We start from the raw sequence: 22,679 nt of genomic DNA on the forward strand, positions 1-22,679 counted from the left end.
TTACTTTGAATATAAATTGGCACCATTGAGTTTCTGATAAGGAATAGGCAACCTGGCTGAAATTCATCACATCCATTTTCTCCAGAGAAATGGATGAAAACCATATTGCTGTTGATTTACAGAGTATTTTGAGACTCAGAGAATATGATTGTCTCCTTTTTAATCTTTAGTTGCAATATTTCAAGGAAGCTGTCTTAAAAACTTTGGAAGAAAATCATGAGTACTTATATATTAAGACCTGCAGAAAAAGTTATTAAAAGACTATCTAATATGGGCTCACACTATGCCTGTGCTTTGAAAATAAGGTAAATAGGACAGAGTGCAGCCCTCAAAAAGACTGCAGTGTGGTGTAGCAAGTGCCACAAACACAGATTTTTTCATATTACATGGTAGTGGCAAGGGGGTTCAAGGTGGCAGCATAGGAAGGGTCTCAAGCTCACCTCCTCCAATGGACTCAGCAAATCTACAACTATATGTGGAATATAGAATAATTCCCTCTGAAGGAGACTCCGCCACAAGGGCCAGCACTGAGAAGGGAAAGAGAGGCAGAGACATGGTCTTGCTGAGGAAAAAGCCCCACACCCCAGCCATGCCTTTTACGGTGCAGAGAAATCTCAAAGGTACAGTTTTGCCCTGAGGAGCATGGCATTCGAGCTCCCCAGGGACCCCAATCCTTAGGTAGGTCCTTCACACAGGAGAATTAAGTCCCCAAAACATTTGGCAGGTATTTACAGAATTATATGAGAGTATTACAAACAATTATACAGCAGCAAATTGGGCAACAAAAGAAATGGATAATTTCTCAAAACATGCAATCCAAATGGATAATATCCAAAAGAAATGGGTAATTTTCTAGAAAACATAATCTTCCAAGATCAAATCAGGAAGAAATAGGAAATCTGAACAGACCAATTACTAGTAATAAAATCAAATCAGTAATCAAAACAAAACAAAATAAAAAATCTCCCAACAAACAAAAAGTCCAGGTCCAAATAGCTTTACTGGTGAATTCTACCGAACATTTGTAGAAGAGTTAACACAGGTTAACATACACTTATCGTATTTCCTAGCAAACACAGTCCTAGTCATTTGAAGGAGCATTGGAATGTTCACACAAACACCTGTATGTAATTCTTACAACAGCTTTACACATAACTGCTCAAACCTAGAAAATGAAAGAATGATCCTCAACTGGGAAATGTGTAAACAAACTCAGGCACATCCCTACAATAGAATACTATCAATGAAAAAATAAATGACCTGTGGATACATGCAACCTCATGGATAGATTGCAAATATATTATATAAAAGAAACTAGGCTCAAAAGTGCATTGTTTCATTTATATGACATTCTTGTAAGGAAAAAAACACTAGAGGAATAAAAAATAAAACAAAAAAACAGATGTTGACCTAAAAAAGAACACAAATTTTTTGTTGATGAATTGTTATGTAAGAAACTTGATTGTAGTGATAGTCACACAATTTTATGTATTTGCAATAGTTCTCTAGACACTATACTGAACAAGGGTAGGAAAAACCTAAATTTCAAGGTAAAAAAAAAAAAAGATTGATGATAATACAGTCCTAATTTGGCAAAAGGAAAAAGCTAAGAACTAAGAGCAGTCAGTGTGCGATTAGAGGGAAATATGATGGGCACATGAGGCAGTTTAGCAGGAGGCATTTGGGATGTGATCCAGACCATACACCACGGCCAGGCAAAAAATTAGCTCCAACAAAGGGCTTCTATTTTCTAATTGGCCGATCTGGAGGAGCAATATATTTTTTTGAATTTTTACTCTTTGGTTTAGAGAAAGCAAGCTAGCCATCAGGGGTCTGTAGATTTCCCTTGTGACTTCAACAGAGCAATTTTAGAAGGACTAAAAATGAATCTTTTACTGACCTTTGGGGACCCCTGACTGAGGCCATGTCTCAGGTCCCTGATATTGTCTTAACCTTAGGTAACTCAAAAGTAATTACTTTAGTCCTGGATAATGTGAGCTGGCTAGATTCGGAATACTTATTATCTTTATATATGATTTCCTTCACCTTTTAATTTGCCACTAGTCATTCACTATAAAGTATAAAGTTGCAATTAATTTAAACCTGTGATGATAGCATCAATGTGGGTAATTTAATTAGTACCTATGTAGTAGGCATATTAGCATGTTCTAATAAAAATATATGAAATGAAATTCATAGCTTCATACAGTGTTAATAATGGAAGAAAGCCCATTTTAATTTTTTTTTTTTTAATGAGGCAATGTGAATCCAAGAAGGTTCAGAGAGGTAAACTGAGTTCTTTAAGGCCAAATAGCTAATTAGAGATCTAACTGAGTCTAAAACCAGTCTCCTAAGTGTTAAAAGTGGATATTTTTCCTATTTATAAGACAATCTCTCAGTTTTTTTCTTTCTTTCTTAACATTTACTTTTTATCAGCAAAATAATATATTGGATTATGCCAAATTGTAAACAATATATTGGATTATGCCAAATTGTTAGTAATTAATAAGAAAAAATAATACTTATTATAAAGTCAGCAATCCACCATCACCACTATTAGTATTTTGGCATACTCCTGTCTATGTGTGTGCAATTTTGTATGACATGTACATGTTTGTATTATTTGTCTTCACTTAACATGAACTCAGAGCATGTCAGAAGTATTTTTCCATGTAGCAAGTCCTACTTAGTAACTGTTAAACCAAATAACTGTATAGAATTTTTTCCAGTGGATACTTTACACTTTATTGAGCTCTTTTGCTGTTGTTAAGAATTTAAGACTTCATTGAAAACCGTCACTGTGTTATCTACAATATACCAGATCACACTGCAGTGCTTCTTTCTTTTTGTTAAGAAAAATAGTTGGCTAGAAAAGCCTTTACATAGAAGTCAGATGAGATCATTTAAGGCCAAAGTAATAAAAATAATAAATCACAGAAATCAAGTAATAGTGATTAAAAGATGACTCGAGAAAGTTTCTGAGTCAAAAAAGACCTGCTGTTTATGCACATTAATAACTGATCTCTAGCTCATTAATTCTGTATTTGTTTCTCTTTGCACTCCATATAACTAATTAAAATTTTAGCAGAAAACATCTTCTTTGCATTATAATTTTCTTCTAATTACAATATACATTTTCCCCAATCATTAATCTAATAACATTTTCTCATAGATATTTCTATGCTTGTAGAGATGAAAAGGAAATTGTATGTCCCATAGTTTATCCAGGAGACCAATAATGGTTTGACCTACTTGAAGTTATATGTTTACTTAGGGCAATGCTAGTTCTCCTAGTACTACCTCAAGAGTTCTTTTTTCTATACATAGTAGCAGTGATAGCAGTAGTAGTAATGGTAGTAAAAGCAGTTAAGTTTTGTTGATCTCTTCCTAAGTTAAAGAATCTTAACAGCCTTTACCTATTCAATCTTTACATAACATCCACAGGTAAAAATCCATTGTTAACATGAAAAAAAATGAGAATCAGATGCCATATAGCTAATAAGTAGTGAATCTTGGATTCCAACTCTAATTCAGGACTCTTATACATTTTGCCATGATATTAATAACAAAACATTTAACAATAATGGAATAGTAAAATATTTAGCATAATATTATAGATACTATTTAATGTTAATTAATATTTGTAACTTAATAATTAAAAGTCATCAATAAATGAAAAATGATTTTTTAATTTAAAAGTGCCTTCAATTTACTTAAATTTTATATTAAACATACTTTGACATGCAATGATATATATGTTGAAATGGTCTATTTTCATATGTAATGTAGACACCTGATTAAATAAATGTTTTATCTAATAACATTCAAATTTATATGAAGAACATTACAAAACTGATAAATATGTATATGTATATATATATGCCTAAATAAATGGAGAAATATTCCTTTTCATAGATAGAAATAGTCAATATTGTTGAGATGTTAGCTCTTCCCCAAACTGATCAACAGATTCAACACAATTCCAATAAAAATCCCAGCAAGTTACTTTGTGAATATTAATAAACTAATTCTAAAGTTTATTTGGAGAAGCAAAAAAAAAACAGAACAGCCAACTCAATATTGAAGGAGATCATAGTCTGGGGACTGACACTACCCAAATTCAAGACTTACTATAAAGCTACAGTAATCAAGACAATGCAGTATTGGCAAAAGAACAGACAAATAGATCAATGGAGCTATAAATATTTTAATATTTCACATAAATATGGATGATTAATCATTGACAAAGGAGAAAAGATGATATAATGGAGAAATTATTGTCTTTTCAGCAAATGGTATTAGAACCACTGGACGTTCGCATGCAAAAAAAGAAGATTTTACACAGAGACCTTATACCCTTCACAAAAATGAACTCAAAATCGATCATAGACCTAAATGTAAAACACAAAACTATAAAACTACTAGAAGATAACATAGGAGAAAAAGTAGATGACCTTGATATGGCAATGACTTTTTAGATACAACACCAAAGGTACCACCCGTGAGAGACAGGATTGATAAAATGATACCTGTTTTGCAAAGAACAATGTCAAGAGGGAAAAAAAAACAAAAAACAACCCACAGACTGGGAGGAAATGTTTAAAAAGACACATCTGATAAAAGACTATTATCTGAAACATACAAAGAACTCTTAAAACAGCAATAAGAAAACAAACCAATTATAAAATGAGCAAAGACCTGAAAGGCACCTCACAAAAGAAGATTTGCAGATGGCAAATAAGCATATGAAAAGAAGCTCCACAGCATACGTTATTAGGGGATTGGAAAATAAACAATGAGATAGATACTACTACACACCTATTAGAATGGCCCAAATCCAAAACACTGACAAGCACCAAATGTTGATGAAAATGTGTAACCAATGAATTAGAGCAACAGGAGCTCTCACGGTTGGTGGGCGCACAAGGAGACATGGTCACATTGGAAAACATTTTGGCAGTTTCTTACGAAACTAAACATGCTCTTACCATACGATCCAGCAGCTGTGCTTCAAGGTATTAACCCCCATTAACTGAAAACTTATGTCTACACAAAAACCTGCATGTGGAAATTTCTAGCAGTTTTACTCATAATTGCCCGAACTTGGAAGCAAGCAAGATGTCCTTTGGTAGGCAGATGAATAAACTGTGGTACATCCAGACCATAGGAACAGAATGAGCTCTAAAGCCTGGAAAAGGCATGGAGGAACCTTACGTGCATATTACTAAATGAAAAAAATCATTTGAAAAGGTTACATGCTGTATGATTCCAACTATATGACATTCTGGAAAAGCCCAAATTTTGGAGACATGAAAAAGATCTGTGATTGCCAGAGGATAGGGTGAAGAGAGGGATGAACAGGCAGAGCACAAACGATTTTTAAGGCACTTAAACTCTTCTGTATGATACTACAATACTGAAAAGTTACCAGAAATTGTCAAATCCGTAGAATGTACAACACCAAGAGTAAACTCTAATGCAATTATGGACTTCGGGGATTACCGAGGCGTCAATGCAGGTTTGATTGTAAAATATACCACTGTGGTGTGGGAGGTGATAAAAAGAGAGGTTGTGCATCTGTGGGGACACGTGATATATGAGAACTCTCTGTGCTTTTATTCAATGTTGCTGGATTAAAAATTGCTTTAAAAATAAAGTTTATTAATTAAAAAATTCAGATTAAAATGTAATCTTTATATAGATTATTCCCATAGAAAGGCATTTACTTAAAGTTCATAGAAAAATGTTGCAACTGTAGCAGTGCAACCAGTGACCACAATTCATATATATGCAAAAAGACTTGCTGTTGAATCACTTCCAAAAATATTCTCTCTTCCAGAAATATTGAAGAGGCAACACCGTAATCGTTCAATAACAAGTGCCAAGACTTGCATACTAAATTCCTGATTGGCTCTTTTCTTATAGCTAAACTATCAGCACTTGATTTCACATAAAGTAGTAACCTAAAAATAGCACATTTATTTTCACTTTTCATCCTGCAGTCCTCTCTGCCTCCTCCAATACTAGCTCCTGCCAGGCTTTTCAGAACTTCCTGTGACTCTCAGAAAAGACTCTTAATTCTTGGCTAATCTTGCCTCTATGTCTCGCAGGTGCTGTAGCCTCATTTATCTTCTTTCTCACTGGAGTTGTACAACCAAGAACTGTCATCCCCACCAATAAATCTAGCCATAATTGTGTTAAAGCTGGAACTCAGCTTCAGCTTCCCACAAAGTCCGTTTTATTCTCAATGTCGCTTGGGGGTAAGTTGGAGAGGAATGTAGTCAGGAATTTACCGAACCAGAAGCATGTCAATTTTCCCTCCAAAGACATAATATGGGAAATGTAGTTTCCAAACCGCTTATGCCAATGATTAGGAATTTTAGAGATTAATAAGGATTGACATTGAAATTTTGCAAAAATCTGTAATTATATCTGAACAAATGAACAGGAGGAAAAATGTTAAAGGGGCCAACTGACTATGATGCCAGTCAGACTTTTCTTAAAATTATATAGAAATAATTCCCATTTTATTTTCCAAAGCTAATATAAAAAATGTGCTCTGCTGGAAAGAAATCGAATGACAGTGCATAAGCAGGTTTCCAATCTACTATTTGTATTGCGACACCCACACACACAACATATTTTATATTTTTGAGTGGAACAGCTTTTATTAAATGTGAAAAGACTAAAATGCACGAATAAGAGCTATTAATTATCACAATTTATTAAGTGAATTAAGGCAGCTGGGCCCTCAGTTTGCCCCTGACACCACACGTGGAGGCTGTAGTTGAACAGTACACACAAAAAGGTTATTTCTAGTTATTTTGCTGAGCTTTGCTTCAATCTCAAACTTTTCTTTGTAGTTATATTGTATTGTTTTTATCAGAACTGTCCACCCCCAGGAATTTTACCCGTGTCAGACGTAAAAGCAAATACACAGAGCTTCATCAGTCTTTTATTGTCGCTGTTCCCTAAGGAACACATCCTATGCTGGAGCCTTTTACATTCAGCATTGGCGGTGTGAGGACAGCTATGCAGGTGCCTCATCATTTTGACTTTTTGAAAGGGCAATAATGAATAAATATTTGAGGCATCAAATGGTAAAAGATGGTGGCTAAGGTATTTCAGGTGTGAAAGCGTCCCACTGTATTGTTAGCCCTGGTCTCTACCTTTATAGCAGTGCTCTACAGTAACTTCGTAGCACTTTTGTTAGGTGGATCAGTACTTTACTACTCTGTCCCTTTAGCTAGCAGTGCTGCTTATATATAAAAGTATTGAGCCTGTGATTTGTATTGTAGTTCATCTCCTTCCATTAAGTGAGTGAAAAACAAACTAGACGCATGAAAATTTTACTTCTTTGTAGACGGGTCTATTGTGGGTTGTCTGAGCTAAAGGTGGGTTACGGGGAAGGCCCGGTTGGGCTTGGGCTGCCCTTCTCTGTGTCCAGTTCAATGGAGGCAGGGTTGAATTATATAAGGCATTTATTGAGAAGGCCAGCCAACCAAGAAGACAGGGGGTATATGAGCATCCAAAACCTGTCTTAAGGAGTGGCTTGAGTGATAGGGTTATATAGGGAAATGGGGTAAACTGAACTATCCCGCCAGGGCTTCCTTGTCTTTTCTTTTAAATTTTGGGACCTTTACCTAAGATCCTGTCTTAGCACTCCCCGCCCCCCCTTTTTTGTCACTTTCCTTCTCATGTGTTTTCTTTTCTCTTTCCCTCTGCTTACTAAATATATAATTAAAAATTCAGAAAATGGAGGTATTTATGAAGGGCATTGCTGAATTCAGTTCTAGGCATTCGAATTTGAGTATCAGTCAGGCCTTTAAGGAGAAATACCCAGTACTCTGTGGGAATTGAAAGCTAGGGAACTGCGGGGTGGCCGTCTTACTCGGCAACAATTTGGGAATGAATACTATATAGCCAATAGCTAAAACTGCCGTGGGACCATGACCTCTGAGAGGGAGACTGAGGGATACCCTTATTAAAGTGACTAAAGTGGGAAGATGAGCCCAACTAAGGATCAGGATTAGGAGCATTCTTTCTGTGACTTCATAAATTATATTCCGGTTGGCCAGGCTGTGTCGTTATGACCAACAGTGAAGGTTTAAGTTTTGTGGGAAAGGAAAGTTTAACCTAGCCACAATTATCATAGCTATCAAATACGAGAGACAGACAAAGTATAGCCAGAGGCTGCAAACTTCAGCAACTGTCATCAGAAAGTACTGACAGTGTACTGAGGGGGATGTGGCCACAGTCTCAGTGGGAAGTGAGAAATGCACTCTAGGAAGCAGGATTTGATTGTCCCACACCCGAGGCTCATCGGCAAGGAGAGACCATAAAAAGGAAGCTAAGGGTGATGGGCATGAGATAGGAATTGAGAATATAGAAGAATCTATAGAGAACTAGATCCCGAGTCGGTACAAAGTAAAACAACGTCTGAATTCAGGTTTACCATGTCTATAGAGCCATCGGTTCAGGAGGCCCACATTCCCACTAGTAGCTTTAAAGAGACTCTACCCAATTGGACTGGATAGAAAAAATAATAATAGTGACATCCATTTGGTGAGCAGGAAAACTGTTAGGCATAATGTTTATTTGCCCTAGGTATCGAGATAAGAGCAGGAGCAGCAACAAGAAAATGTTGCTGATAGATCCAGCAAATGATATTTTTATTCATTAGTTATGAAGGGTGTACTGAGTTTGACTCACTTTAGACATGTTTTTCTTATAGTAAGTAATCAGTCAGTGTATTCATTTAAACAATGTGTTCAATCAATGAATGAAATGTAATATAATAATCTCATCACTTAGTTTTCTAATACAAAACATTAAAATGAGATGTAAAGCAGTGACAAGAAAGGAACGTTCTAATTGACCAACTGGCCTTCGTGGGTATTTCATAATCGTTCTTTGGTGGACTGTGCAACAATGTTTGTATGGGAGGATACCCAGAATCCACAAGTGCTGCTTGCAGCCACACATTAAACTGATGTATATGTGGGAAAGTAGCAGAAAGGATGAATGAGGAAGTAAAATAGCATCTAACTTGAAGGAAACATTTATATACAGCACAGTGGAGACTCTAGTGGTGCTTCAGGGAGCTTTCCACTGTGAGTTCAATGTATTCAGCACAATTTGGGGATTTCTGACCCCTCAGGAAATTCTAAATCTTTATAAGCATTTATTTATTTATTCTGAAAATATTTTAAAAACTAGTTGACAATAACAGATTTTTCTACATTAAAAACTAAAAGAAAATGAAAAAATTGAAAAAATATCACTATAAATTTTCTCCCTTTTCTTACCTTGAGGACTATGTATGGAGTTCACTGGAAACATTTGAAAATCACAATAGTAAAATCCTATGTACCTGTTTGATCTGGCTTTTTAAAATGTTAAGAATGTGATGATTCAGAAACATCACAGCAACCAGCAATTGCCTCAGTTATAAACGAGGACTCGATTCAGCTGTAGAGTAATCTAGACTTCCCACAATGGAAGAAAAGTGAACGCATGCTCCAGAGCTTCAGAGAGGAGAGCCATGCACATTTCTCTTCTATTCATTTAGTTTTTATTAACTGCACATTACCCTTGCTTGATTATAAATCAATTAGGCACAATTTCTCCGTGTTAATTTAGGAGTTTGAAAATTGAGACACATATCATATTGACATGGATCATTTAAAAGTAATTGCTTACATGTCAATATTATTTTTCCACATATATTTTTGTTTGTTTTTAATCTTTTCAGATTTTTAAAAACTCTGCTTGGTGTTAGTGAGGGTGACCAATGAGAGGCAGAAAATGGTACCTTCACACTTTGGGAAAACACTACACTCATCAGATACATATTCGATGAAACATTTTTTAGAGCAATGTATGTGGCAGATTCTTCACTCACGAATACTATTAACTCCTTCCTAATGTATTTATTAGGGGTCTGATAGATGGGTCCATAGACTGAATTAAATTTTTCAAACATATGGGGGAAGTTAGAATTTAAGAGATTCTGATTTTATCAGAGGGCTAGAGTATCTTTTGGATTCAAAATAAGCCAAAGTGAGTTCTAAAATAAGTGGGATTTGTTTTCAGCTGGTACATACCTAGCCGGTTTTAGAATTATTGAGATATTTGGGGGATTGAGAAAAAGCTGCTTTCTCAAGCCCATCCACTGACTCTCACCTTGGTTGCCATCTTCCCCACAGACTTCCCTGACCTCCGGACAACTAAAAGATTGGTGCGGATGTGAGGGGTGACCTTCAGACTCTCTTCAGGGCTGGGAACACTGTTCGTTGATGGGGACACTTGTGCTTAGAGGTTATTTTCAATTTCTGTTCTGATTGTTGGCTAGTGACTAAATAGGACAAGTTAAATGTGGCTAAGTGATACCAAAACTGTGGTGTCAAATGGAAAAACTACTGACTTCACTGAATTTTTGACTTTTTAATCATGGTCTTTTAGCCAGCAAATCCAAACAAGAGAATTTGAAAGGTTTGCATGATTGTTATATCTGAAATCATGATTATCATTCTGTTGCATTTAAAAATAAAACTTTAAACAAAAGCAAACCTTGTCAGTGTCATTACAAAAACCATCAATTATACTTTTCAAAGGCAGAAGTGACCGCTGGAGGAGGCATCTGTCACCAATCAACCTGGGGCCTCACGGGTGGGGAGGCTTCTGAGTGCAGTGTCATATAGTTCCTGAGACGAGAGGTAGAACTCGGAGGCAGATGGAGGGTGAGCCCGAATCCTAACTTCCAGGTCCCTGCTTCACGCAAAGACAGTGTGACTACAGGAACATCTCCCCATGCAACTGGTGAGGCTATTCTATTGTGCTGGTATTTTATCACTTATGTGTTGAAAGTACCAATCTTAATTTTATTAATAATGTATAAACTTGAAACATGTAAATATGCTTGAAGGTTTTCACAATAAAGGACTATAACGAACCTACAATGAGATACCATATTTATTATATGGATAGGCGGAGATCAAAAAAGGGTTCAAAATGTACTATGTGAACGAGGTGTGGGGCATTCTCATATATTGTAGGCTTATAAATTGATGTTAAAACATTAAATAAATACTCTTACACTGACCCTTTCATTTCACTTCTAGGTATCTATCCCATGGTATGTTTACATATGAAAACAATTAAATGATTTAGTCAAATCATTACAGCTTTCTTTTTGGTAATATAATAACAAAAGTTTTAAAAAGACAACAATGTTTATTAATAGAAAACATTCAATGAAACATTTACGTAAAGGAATACAAAGCATATGTGCCCCTTTATCTGTACGACTATAGAAATATATCCAAATAATATTTTAAGTGAATAAAACTAGTTGCTGAAGAATAAGCAGAATATGCTACTCATTTAATAAAAAGCACACTAAATACCCTTACAGATATGTTTTTGTGTATATACACGTGCATTTACATATACATGTTTATTTTGTACACAGATACATACACACACACACAAAATGAACACTTACTGTAGTTGATTTTTGGTGTAGGGAACTAAATGGTTAAGAGACAGAAGGCGAAATACTTAACTTTATTCTTTTTGAACTTTATACAATGCACTAGGGTTACTTATTAAAAATAATGTTTAAAATAAAAATAAATTATTTATTAACTGCTATTGGTATAGAGCCCAGAGCTAGGGATTACAGAAAAGCAATTTTCACATACTCTGTTCCCTGTCTTAACTAGGGGGACTTCAGTCAAGCATTTCATATGAGCTGGGCTCTCTTGGGTTCTTCAATAGAAAATATTTCTTTAAATTTGATTTAAGGCTTTAAAAAGTTAGACTTAACAGTGAATTCTGTATTGTCTTTGAACGTTTCCTGCAAGCACTTCACTAAAATCTGGGGTGAAGCTTGGATAATCAATGCTCCTGGGGATTCTATGTCTATTCTTATTTTTTGAAGGAAGTTGCCAGAAGCTTGCAAACAGTGTTTACTGTTTTGTTTAATATTGTGCCAGTGTTTGTTTTTACATTATATATGTGTGTGTGTGTGTGTGTATTTAATTTTAAATGACTGCAGAATTTGGCAGCAAAGTGGTTTACTTCTGTAAAAGGCAACATATTTATATTCTATTGAAAGACTTTTTGCTGCTACATGTATTTGTTCTTAAAAACAAAAAATAAGCTTTAAGCAACTCACTCTTGATATAGAAGCATCAAAGTGAATTTAAACAGGTATGGTAAAGAAACTAAGGTGGCGATGTTAAACAAGCAATTATTGGACCTGGAGAGTATCATGCTAAGCGAAATAAGCCAGTCAGAAAAAAACAAGTATCACATGATCTCACTCAGATGTAGAACTATTGAACAAAATAAACTGATGAACAAAACAGATCCAGAGACACAGAATCATGGATCAGACTGAGGGATCTCAGAGGGAAGGTGGGGGGGGGGGGGGGGGGGGAGAGATTAACCAAAGAACTTCTATGCTTATATGCATAACCCATGGACACAGAACAGTGTGGAGAAGGCCAGTGAGGGGGGGCGGATATAGGGTGGAGGGGATCAATGGGGGAAAAGGAGGACATCTGTAATACTTTCAGCAATAAAGATAAATTTTAAAAGAAAAAGAAATTACTCACGACACTTGTTGAAAATGGTGAGGTAGAGTTTAGAATTTACTCAGGGGCAGGGGCCATGGCAATAGGTGCAGGGATCACTGCAATGGGGCCTCGTAGTGGGGGAGAGAGATTGGACTCAACTCCAAATACAGGATGGACAAGTGGGAATTTATAGCCAAGGATCAGGGTGGGGGGCAGTGGATGCAAAATTACTAAGAGGAGACATCCAGTGTAAGGGGAGATTATGGCTAAACTGACCACATGGGATTATTGCTGAAGATACCACCTGGGGGTGATTGAGGCTGAGGAAGATGATCGGACACTGAGGATGATCATATATGGGGGTGGGGAGGCTGTTAAAATGACTTAGCAGGGTTCTTGCTAAAACTGGATTTTATAAGGAAGTGAGGGCACAGATAGGCCTAGGAGAAAGTTCAGAAGCCTCAATAGAGCTTGGTCAAGCAAAGAATTTTTTTCAGCAATTTTTTTTTTTTCTTTTTTTGGCCAGGTAGTAAAATACTATGATCTTTTTGATATTAAGAAAATTAATTAACCCCTACCTATAAGCATCAATTTGAAATTAGAGAACGACTATTTAAGATATTGAAGTAACTGGTCCTATTTTTTGGAGGGGGGTGGAGTTCAAGGTAAGGAATTTCTTCAATTTATTTATTAAATATAATTTAAAGAGCTTATGTGATTTCTCAAGATATTTTAAAATTTATTAGTATATTTTTTAATATTAATGTTTTATGAGTACAAAAGCTAGCGATAGTTGAGAATTTATTTCTAAGTGCCTTAAGTTTAATTACCCTTTGACCAATAGCTGCTGCAGCACTGCCCACTGTTTTCTTCTCTGACTTACAAAGCTATTTAAAGAAAATGGGTCTGGAAGAATAAACATCTGCTATCTCCTTGCCTTCCTAGACAAGTGACCGGGTAAAAGCATGACCCCTTACTTAAAAGCTTAGTGAAGTCAATTAACAAATATTAAATTTCTAACGTTTTTAGCATGTTTCTTCTGTTTGGTTGTTTAATGTTAGCTAAAAGAGCAGGCATTAAGATATATATGTGTCCCAGCAGTTTCCAGTAGGGTGTTATCTTTCAGAATTAATTTTTCTCAGTAGGTGCATATGTGCTTAGCCGTGTGTGTGTGTGTGTGCACGTGTGCGTGAGATGCAGTTCTGATCTGGGCACCAAGCATTTTCCTAAATTGAATGAACCCAACCTGATGAATGCTCTGCTTTCTGAAAAGAGATGATTTTTTTAATCAAAATGAACTCCTTTGGGTAAAGGTAGAACTGATGAAGATTCTCAAGGAGAAGGTTTGAAGAAGGTGGACCTATAAGCAGAGGAGTAAGTGAAAGGACAGGATATGCTTTGTAGGATCACTTGTGAAGAAGCCGTAGAAAGTAATATTAGCAACCAGTTCTCAATATGCTTTATGAATGTGCTAATTGTCTTTAGTTTTCCTCAACCATTCAGTGTATTCAGATATAACCGTGGCAATAAAAGTGGACCTCAGGTCACAAAAAAGGATTTATACTTTAATATTATATATAGATTTGACATTTCATTGTTCATTTATCTTGAAGTAAATAGAATATAGGAGAGAGAGATGGGGTAAGTATTGGACAAAATGTATAAATATAAATTGATATAATTTAAAATAAATGAAAAACTTTGTGATTGAACTACCTAGAAAGCTGAGGTAAAATAATATTTACTTTCTTATTAAGCAATTAATATCCTTCAGTTCTTCAACTACTATATTTTGGAATGCTTCCTTCTAACAGTCTATGCCTATTTCATTATTGCTAAGTGTATGTAGAAATTTTCCTTTAAAACTTTCTAAATTATAATAAATTGAGTAAGCACAAGGGCATTTACAGAAACAAATTTGCATACTTGGTGGGTTCAACCTATCACAAGAAACAAAGATATTATTATGACTACTTTGTTCATTCCATTAATTCACACAAGGAAGAGTAGAGAATCTGGAAAATCACTTAGATGCATATTACAGCAACATGAAACTTTCATCCCAAATCTCTTGTTTTTCTTTTTTTTGATGAAAAAAATTTTTGGTTTAATTTAGTTTTATTCATCAAAATTTTTTAACATATTATTTAGCTTGCTTTCTGGGAGATTTAGGGAAGACAAAGCAATCGGAAGTACCTAAGCACACTTCAATCCTGAAGACGCAGTGGTTGTTAAATAACTGATATGTAATACTATGAAAATGGCATGTCAGTGGCGATCTATGTTAATAAAGAAAATTTACCAAGAGTAATAACCAGGTTTGGACTGCATATGTTAATTTTTAAACTTTGAAAATATTTGCAGTGTTAAATATTAGCAACCAACCAACCAACCAAACAAAAAACTAAAGCATACAGGTTTCCTCAACAGCTTAGGGGACCAGATATTCTTTATTATTAAACTGACACAGATAGTTAGGACATCACTTATTCTGAAGTTTGTTTTTCTCCCTGTGGCTCAATACCGAGACTCTTGCTAATGGATTTTACTTATGGAACTATACACATGATTGTATCTGTCCCCTAGTCAAATGCAACTTTTACTGACATCCTGTGGGAATAAAGAGTTAAAGTATTTCCAGTGGAGCTACATTACCTGTGACTGCAAAGTCAATGGCCCTGAGTCGGGTAGGTAAGGGCAGAGGCACTGTTTTAAAGGTAAATGGAGAGAAAAACCTGTTTTCCCCAGGAGAACAGTCCCTCAGCTGCCACTTTTGGATTTTCCCACTAAGCACTAATACCACAAGCCTCAGATTTGTTTCTTCTTACAGTGTTAAGAGGGAGTGAATTTCTGGTCAGCAACTTCATGGAACATAACAGCTAACCCTTTAATCAAGTGGTCAGTCAGCCAAAATGGTCATGGGTGCTTTTACAATAAAGCCAGAGGTGCCACTGGAGTAAGGAATTAGCCTGAAAACACCAAAGGGGGCCACACAAAACAGAGGGTTCCTGAAAGTTGCTTTTCATGGGCAAGTAACATTTTGAAACTACTTAGAGAATTGATATAATGTATACACTTTATTTTGCCACTTAAGGGAATTTAAAAGAAAGAAATAACAAAATTTTAGGACCAGCTCATGAAAGATAAGGTAATAAAGAGAACTTTCGAGACTGTTGCCCCTGGTCTTGCTAGCTTCCTTGCTCATGGAGTGTCCCCAAACCCTTTCTTTTGGGAATTCCTTCCCCATTCTCTGGTACTTCTGGAGCTGTCAATCATGTTCCCATATCCCTCCAAGTACAAAGCATGAAACATAAAGCAAGTAAGGCCAACGCGAGATCTTCCAAATTATCGGTAGGAGAGAATCTCCTTCTACATTGCGGATAACAAATGCAAAGGGTTTGAACCTGAGTTTGTCAATGTCTCTCTTTCCTGCTACACGTTGAGATTGATAAGTATAAAGACTCAGTAATTAGGAAGAACTAGAGATAGACTACTGGTGGCAACGAAACACTCTCCTAGGCCTTGACTCCCTGATTTCCTTATTTCTTCATTCTGTGAGGATTCTTCTCAACTAAATATGCCAATAAACATTCCTCCAGCTCAAGGCAGATTGAAGGTAATCTGTGCAATTTTCAATCTAAGGAATTCTCACTTTTACAAATAGGAAGACAGCGTGTCAAATAATAAAAACATTTCCATAAAAACGTAGTTGCCAAATTTACATATACTTAATTCCATGAGAAAAGAAGTTGGCCACACGAATGTAGAGAAACAAAACAAAAATGCTGTCACAAAACCATGACTTTCGTGACATTTAAAATAACCCGAATGTTTAATTACACATAATTGTTTTATTACAAATTATTTAAGTAGCACACATTCACAATCCCACCATGCAATTGAAGTACCATTGCTACATGAAAACTGGGGTAGAGCCCAGCTGGACGTGGCTCAACGGTGGAGCATCAACCTAGGATCCAGGAGATCATGGTTTGATTCCCGGTCAGGGCACATGCCCGGGTTGTGGGCTCCATCCCCAGTTGGGGCATGGGCAGGAGGCAGCCGGTGAATGACAATTCTCTCATCATTGATGTTTCTATCTCTCTCTCCCTCTCCCTTCCTCTCTCTCTGAAATCAATAAAGATATGTTTTTGTAAAAAGAAAGAAAATTGGGATAGAATATGACTACATTTGCTTCAGTGACTGAGGTGTAAGTGACTCTGTGAAACACAATTTATTAAATTTTAGAAATTAAATTTTGGAAAATTATAGAATTCAATATCATTAATGCAGATATGCCCCATTATATAGTGTAGGATTATTTAACCAAACCATATCAAACTAAATTAGCAATAATGAAGACAACAAACAGCAGGGTATAATAAACAAAAATAGCACAACAAATACAATCCACAAAAAATAAAATCCAAGTTTGGGAAGTGTCATTGCTGAAACTGAGACTAACAACACTCAATAGGAATTTTGCAACACTGCCAAAAATTATATATTGGAGAGCAGCCTGCCTTTTTAGTAAGATGTAGAAATAGAGTTCGCAACAAAATTTTACCACTTGCTACATTTAGTTTAGAGATAATTTATTATGAATTTTAAATAATTTACTAGGTAACTACAAGTTTATAGCTTACCCTGTAATAACTTTTAAAATAAGAGCCCACAAAACCACTTAGTTGTACAAACACAAGGAAGCACTTATACTTTATAATCAATTGCAACTTACTGGGTCAATATCAGTCCTGGAGGAGATGGAAAAATAATTTTAAATTATTGTATTAAAGGATTAAGACCCTCAGATATGCCCTAAGAGGGCATATGACCAAGCATCAAATCAGCCCAGAGCTAAAATCTTCCAGAGACGTCTTAATGTTTCAATCCTGCTTTGGACAATACAAGCTGTTCTTTGTTCTAAGAATGGACTCTCCTTTTGCCAATCTGGGGTGAGTTCCTCAGAATCACAATGAAACAGACCTGAAATGAAGCCTCAAAAAATGCTTTCATTTACCAAACGCTGCCTGGACACCTTCAATGAGAAGCCTGGAGGTTAATATTTCTTCAGATCTATGTCACTCTTGGTTTCCATCCAAAATATAAGCCCATGCAAGCTAATAAGCCTACTCCATCTCCCACTCCCTTTTCTTAACCAAAATGCCACTTTAGCTCCTACTGAAGTGCCTTCCCTGTCCTTCCTCTCTCATTTTAATTTTGTTACACATCCTATTTGCAACAAAATTAGCTTTCTTTCTACGCTTTTCCTCTCCAAAACTGTCATCCTCAAACTGTGCCTATCTAAGTCTAATTTAACCTTGGATATCAAATTTTATATCCACATACTCATAGGTTCTTCTTTGATGCTCATCCTTTCGCTGCCTTAGTTACATTTTTTCTAACTCCCGAGTCTATGCTTACCATTTTTATGCTTAACAAACTGTTGTAATTGCTTATTAGGTTGCATTGTAGACTATAAACTCAGTGAGGCTAATAACTATAATACCATGTTCATCACAAATTTCCAATTTTAACATCATTTTTAATAGGGTGGCTTCATAAATATTTGCTAAATGGAGGAAGGAAAGAAGGAAGGATTTGAAATCTAGCAAAAATAAAGCAATGCACAAAGAAGTAGAAAAATGCAATGTAATTATGGCATTTAATAGTAACACAGCCTCAGTACTAACTTCATATTGGAAAAAAAAAAAAAAAAATGAAGAAAATGTGCAAATATCTGCCATCAATCACTGAAAATTTATGAGGGATGTGGGTCCTAAAAGGCGAAAGTGGTAAGGAAAGAGGCTCAGTCCATGATTAGAGGGGTGCCAGTCTGAGGACAGTGACTTATGTCCATTATAATCACTTAATTATGTTTCAAAGCCAGACAACTGAAAATAGATCAAAACGTAGCCCTCTCACAGCACTGTTGTGGTCGTTACCTATAAAGCCCTGAGTCAAAACACGTTTAGCTAAAGAGCACGTTTTGATACTTTAAACCAGAATCACCTAAAGCAGAAAAATAAAAGATCTCCTTGTAAAGCTCACTGAGGTGTGCTAAAGCTCACACTGCAACACACTTGCCCCCCTTACATGGTAGCTGAAAAATAGCTCCAATTCAGGTGTGATCTTCGCCTGGAATATGTTAAGCAAAAATTGCCATTCATTCCAAAGGCTGCTTCTGTGATATAATGTTACTTATAATATGTAACTTCAACAAGTTAGTTCACAACTTTTAGGTTAATATGTTAATTTTTAACATGAATTTAAAAGTACCACCTTTAAAACTGCCTTTTTATACTGCCTCTTTTTCAAAAGTCGATGTTTTTTTTCCAGAGTTTCATGGCAGCTCTTTCTAGTGGAAAATTCTAGTTTTAAAATACCAGTTCAGCTGAAACTATTACTATATTTGGCTGGTGTTTAAAAGTTTGCTGCTGGTCATTCAACCACGTACACTATTTATTATGCACTACTCAACTTAATAATTTAATGATTTATGATGGTTAATAAAATACAGTTAATTTTAAAAGGCAAATTATTGCCAGAACAAAGTAATTTATCTTTCAGACATTAAACATAAGAAGATAGTTGTAATATAAGGCAGAATGTAAAGCTAGTCACCTTATAAATACCTTCCTTTTCAACACATTGTCTGTCCCTAGGACAGTATAAACTGGCCTTGAGCAACTGCTATGAGTTTTGCTTCAACAGCACAGCAGACATATTCCTAGAAGACCAAATACAGCAGTGTATGAATATCTATTTTTACTATTCACACCAATTTATTTTCTACTAATATAGTTATTTTCTTTTTTAATATATTTTTATTGTTTTCAGAGAGAGGAAGGGAGAGTGAGAGAGAGATAGAAATATCAATGATGAGAGAGTCATTGACTGGCTGCCTCCTGCACGCCCCCTGCTGGGGATCAAGGCTGCAACCCTGCCATGGGCCCTGACTGGGAATCGGACCCGATCTCCTGGATCATGGGTCGATGCTCAATCGCTGAGCTATGCCATCCAGGCTATAGTTATTTTCTTAACCTGCTGGTTTGTTCACAAATGAGAGGTTGTAGATTCAGCTAAATTTCCCCAAAATAAGAACATTTAAAGAAATGTTAAAATTACTTTAACCATTTTTATCACATTCCCAATTACCATTTTTAAAGTTATTCTATATCTAAACAGTCATATCTTCCTTTGTAATTTCACTATGTCTTGATAGGTCTTTTTTTGTTGTTGTTTTTTCTCTAAACCCTATTTCTCTTTGTATTACTCTGTTTAATGAAACCTGAATTATGTAAGTGTTGTTTATTATTGTGCTAGTGATATTCATAGGATGTTAGGAATCTAAGTTCCTACTAGCTATTATCAGTGCTAGCTGCAGGTTATTATGATTTAATCTACAGTAATAAAATAATTATTTTTAATATATTTTCATTTTTTTAGAGAGAGGAAGGGAGAGAGAGAGAGAGAAACACAGATGAGGAAGAAACATCGATCTGCTGCCTCTTGCACATCCCCTATTGGAGACTGAGCCACAACCCAGGAAAGTGCCCGGACTGGGAACCGAACCTGCCACCTCTTACTGCACAGAACAACGCTCTACTAACTGAGCCACATCAGCCAGGGCTACAGTAATAGATAATTATTACCAAAGTTATATTATCATCTGTAACAAAATAAGACTCATTTTTCTGATAGAAGGGAAATAATAAACTACCAAAAGAGCATTTGCTAATGCAGCAGGACTTATACATGGAAGAGCACTGTCTCTAGTGGCATGGCCTAGTGGGTGCCCTGGCTGATTCCAGACTATTTTATCTGAGTATAAAACAGCTAAAAATTAGTTTAAACTAATCTGTTTAAACAAGCATCAGAGAACTAAGAAGTGAATAATACTTAAAGCTCCAAAAGGTAGAAAAAGCAAAAAAATAAAAGTTAAAAAAAAAAAAAGCAGTAAAGCTGGCGTTTTCCTTGAGATGAAATTTGACTTTGGTTTCCAGGTCTCACTGGACATAAGGAACACGGTGGAAGGGGGGCAATGGGGAAAAAAGGGGGGATATCTGTAATACTTTCAACAATAAAGATAAATTAAAAACAAAAAGAAGAATAGCAGAAAAAGTCCAGGGCCTGCCCAAGTTAGTCTATAGGAGACACTCCCAACAAAGTCAACCTCTACCCACCAAGAGCTGGGATTCCAAAGCAGCACACACACGATTGATGAGTAGAACTAGAGATAAATCCGATTTATTAAACCACTGCCAGGGCGACTGCCTGGCTTGCACTTTGGTGTTGTGCAGGGGAGATAAATGGGACTCAATATCAAGATTTCTAATCGCATGATGATTTAGCAAATTTGCTATGCAAATTCATCTAGGTGGTGCTAAACAAACAAAAACAAAATAAAGAAATCTCTTTGGTGCTTTTTTTTTTTTTTTTTTTTTTTTTTTTTAGAGATACCAGGTAATATTTTTCAGATGGGAGTTAATGTTCCATAGTATCTTGTTAGCATCCACTATTAATTCACAGCCCTTTTCCTCAACCTGATAGATTCAAAGCTCCATTCTTAGCTGTCTAAAAGTAGATTAGTCTCTGTAAATAAACTGACAAATCAATGTTAAACAGTGTTAAAAATAACAAAATAGCTTACAAATTGCATGTGAAAAAGATTATTGGCCCCAGGGCTAGAACATGGGAGAATCTGTAAGAAAACACCCAATATGAATGACATAAAAAAGGATCTGAAGAAGTAGGTGGACTGCCTTAAGGTAGGAGATGTATTTCCATCCTTCCTTATGCCCCGAGGAATCATCTTTCTATCACTTGTGTATATGTTCATGGCCACTTCTGTACATGAAACCCAGGCCAATGACTTAAAATAAGATTATTTTCTCTCCTGGACAATACTAACAAAACTAACATAGTTTTCCCGTCTCCATCTCTACTAATTCTGTTTCTGTGCCCCCCCCCCTTTTTTTTGCATTTTCCTACATTACTAGACACAATACATATCATTCCTAGGGTACAGGATATGGTTCTCCACTCTTCTGTGTTCATAAGAGAAGATCGTCTTTCCCCCCTTTACTTATTAATGGACTCACATGTGCAAAAGCAAAATTTCTGAACCCCTTACTTGACTCACTCACAAGTGAAGTTTTTTAAAGTAAAGAAACATTTGGCCTAAAAGTAGGATCTCATTTTTAAAATCATGATAGAATGAAGAAAGGCTCTCAGACTTTCAGAGATCTACAGTATAAAGATTGGCACCTTCTGAGTAGGGGTTACTCTAGCCACTAACCTTAGGGCCTAACAAAGAGAAAGAAGTAGTAGAGGCATTAGTAGAAAACTAAAACATAATTGGAGAAAATCTAGCCTATTCAGGAAATGAAACGCAGAGAGGAATTCAAGATAAATAAATGAAGCAGTATAAATCAATTTACAATTTTAATTTCAGGATTATAATAGATCATCTAATTCATAGCGGATAAAGACCTGATCTAAAGAAGGAACTGAACCGCCTTATGAGGTTTCTTTATTTTTTCAGTGGATTACAAACTGTTTTTTTTTTTAGTTAGTTGAGGATAAATGAGTGAAGCTTTAGTTTGTTTAACATAAAAGTCCTATTTAATTTGAAAGAGACAATGAAGTAGAGTTGAAAATTTGTATTCCTTAAAAATACACAAGTTTCCACAAAGCAGTTTTTAGAATAAAAGGATAAATTTGGCAAGACAGAAACATATGTAACCTCTTGAAATGAAAGTATTAAGAAGTTTTAGAACATCTAACTCCATCACAGTGACTCAGGCTCTGAAATTATCTATCTCATTAAAAAATTAAGTCTTTAATGAAAGCCCAAGAGTAACCAAATACTTTTATTGTGTGTCTTTGTTCATTTATTTGACATAAAATTAAGAACTTAAGGAGTTTCTTTGATTAATGACCTGGCTAGTCATTTCTGTAGAACCCATGAAGACATTTTAGAAAATCTTTATTTCACTAACAAATTAAGTTTGGTTAACCATAAATGTCACTCATGCAAATTATGCATAAATATTCAGGGTGATCTATATTTTATCAGTAGTAACAGAAAGC

This window comes from Miniopterus natalensis, chromosome 10 (genome assembly GCF_054644295.1).
Source record: "Miniopterus natalensis isolate mMinNat1 chromosome 10, mMinNat1.hap1, whole genome shotgun sequence".
Lineage (NCBI taxonomy): Eukaryota > Metazoa > Chordata > Mammalia > Chiroptera > Miniopteridae > Miniopterus > Miniopterus natalensis.